Source organism: Ptychodera flava, chromosome 21, assembly GCF_041260155.1.
Source record: "Ptychodera flava strain L36383 chromosome 21, AS_Pfla_20210202, whole genome shotgun sequence".
Lineage (NCBI taxonomy): Eukaryota > Metazoa > Hemichordata > Enteropneusta > Ptychoderidae > Ptychodera > Ptychodera flava.
Genome location: NC_091948.1, coordinates 2941205 through 2944207, shown reverse-complemented (window position 1 = coordinate 2944207; position 3003 = coordinate 2941205).

Sequence of the window (3003 nt, the reverse complement as noted above, 5' to 3'; positions counted from 1 at the left end):
ATACAGTCAGGAAATACTTAATTTTGTATCCATGTCTATAGTAGCTTCAGGGACTTTGGCCCTATGTTTATTTATTCCACCCACTGTCATCGTGACAATTCAACATAATTTCCGACAATGAGAGGATATACGGCAGGACCACTTTACTGCAGTAGGGAAAACAAATACATGATTCTAATTTCTCTCTCTCTCTCTCTCTCTCTCTCTCTCTCTCTCTCTCTCTCTCTCTCTCTCTCTCCCCCCTCCCTCCCTCCCCCAAAGTTCGCGTGTTGTTCCGAGTCGGCAGCTCGGTAACGTAAGCGATTCTCCCACATTTCCCCGTGAACGACGTGGACAGCACACCTTTTGAAAAGTTGTTGGTAGGAAACGTTTCACTCACATAATCATGCTCGGTGAAACAGAGACGTTCCGTACACTCATTAAAATTGCGCATTTACTGTAGAACATTTTAGACGATAATATACAAGTCTATAGTCAGACCAGACTGAGATTGTGTTTTACGGCACTGACAAATTTAACTTAAATGTTAATATTACCGATATAAGTCAACAGATTGATGTAGTCGTTATGTTGTACCTCAGACAATATGACACTTGTCTGAAGTAACACGATATCTAAAAGAATATTTTGATAAGGTGCTTGAGAGGAGATGGTACCGTGTTATAGCTCAACGCATTCGACATTAAAAAATCTCGCAAATTGTCGCAAAGCATCTTGTTGGTACAGTGTTCAAATACCGTGGAACATCAAATATATTACATTAGGCATACACCTAATAGAATGAGGACACGTTGTTAAAGGTACAATGCCCCCCCCCCCCCGCGGAAAGAAACTTTATGAATAGTTGATCGACAAAACATTCACTTTTATCCATGATTTCTGGCATGACCTCGTGGTACGTTGACGTCATATTTCTGGTGATCTGCCAGAATTTACGTCATCAGTGTGTTTGTAAGTTGCATCTCTAAATGGGTTGGCACTGAGAATCGACAGTCGCTAACCTTTGACTATACTAGGCACGATTCAATCGATAGAACGAGAGAGAGAAAGAGAGAGAAAAAGAGAGAGAGAGAGAGAGAGAGATGTTATATCACCTGAAAGAAAAAATGTGCAAAATAAGTTAAAAACACTTACTAACTTATCCCTGTCTAAAAGACAAAGTCGCTGTCCTTATTTGAATAAGTTTTGAGAAATTGGTTACATTGTTGTGGTTGACATTTACTTTCGGTCCGCTTACAGAAAAGGATAAAAGGAAGTGTTTAATTGAGTTTCTAGTATCCACCAAATGTAATCCTAGGTTGCTGCAACAAACCGCAAACATCAGCGTGATGATACACCTTGCCATTCGTTTTAGTTCATGGTGGCGATTTTAACAATGTGTTTTTCGGGGTTTTTTTCTTACAAGAATTGATAAAAGTGACTGTATCCTGTGAAGTTACTTGCACATAGTAAAATACGATACAACTGTATGTTATAATCCGGTTAGAATATTGTGGCTGCGGTCTATTTTCAATATTTGAAAGAGCTGCAATCCACAACTTTCTCTGCTAATCGCCGGGAAAATCTCTACGGTTGCTGAACTTATCCATGTAATAGTTCTTGGTAATGAATCTTTACGGTTTAAGGCAGGGAAGTCGGTTTTCAGGTACCCTTGGGGTCGCCTATACTTTGGAAATGTCACACAGGGATGATCGTAAGAGGAAATTTTACAATGGAATTGAACTGAAGGATCATGGGCGTGTTTCCACACTTAGACATGAACGTCTATAGGTACCGACGAGGCGAAATGATAACGATGTTGGACCTTGCTCGTTTCAAGTTTCGCAAATCGACATCGTTTAAGTCGTATTTGAATTCCAAAGACGGCCTTACACACTCATCTGATGGCATTCAAATAACATGGAATGCATTTGACACGTATGTACATGCCACTATGCTGCGCTGTTAGGTAAGAAGGCAGGCGTATTCTTTAACTTGACCGCATTGCTAGCGTTGCCGCTTCATTATTTATAATGCAAGGCAGTTGTCAGAACTAGCGTTGATAACCTCTCCCCGACTTGAATTTGTACAAGCTTTCGATACATACCTACCCATTTAATTCTCTCAAACTGAACAAAGGGCACAGTACACTAGATTAATAGCAAAATGACATTTTTTGTAAAATCGATCGTTCAAATAACGTTAAACGTGAGAGCGGGTTTGGTATCTTTGTCGACGTCTTCAGGTAATATTGCTAATTTAACGGTATAAAATTTGCTCTCCACTGATCGCTTAACGTTTGCTCGCATTACCAACAATTCACTATGTTGATGTAGGTTACAGAAAACCATTTTTATGAGTGTGTATGATTTTCATCAATGTCCCTCTCAAACTCTGTCGTGAATGTCCACTTCCCTCCCCCTCTCTCCATCCCCTCTCTCTCTCTCTCTCTCTCTCTCTCTCTCTCTCTCTCTCTCTCTCTCTCTCTCTCTCTCTCTCTCTCTCTCTCTCTCTCTCAGCTCGCTCTCATATATATCAGCAACAATAATAAGAAAGAAACATCTGTCGGATTGGAGGTTTTCTGCGCTTTTGCAAAATCATTGCCTGTTATACTTTTGTCAAAAGTAGCGGGGTGAAAAATTCATCCCTTCGATTGAGGTTTGTCAGCCTTCCGTGATAAGCGTTCGTATTAAATGTTGTATCATCATTCGCTCCTGTCTTATTGACCGTGAAGGTCACCAATTCCAACGCCCTATAGCAACCCGCGTGAAAAAGTAAACCAGATTCGAGAATGAGTAAACTTAAGTTTACAAAAGGGTCGTTGACAGATGGCGGGCAAAGATGAGGAGTGATTTGTCGGCATAGCCTCACACCGACAGCATTTTTTTCATGGAAAAGCAAAATTTTTATTGACGCGCCGTTTTCGCCCAAATCCTGTATTTGAAATTCCATGCAAACATGTATAAAGTGTATTCTCTGTAGAAAATTTGTGTGCAAAGAGAGGTACAGCTTGAGTACACTAAT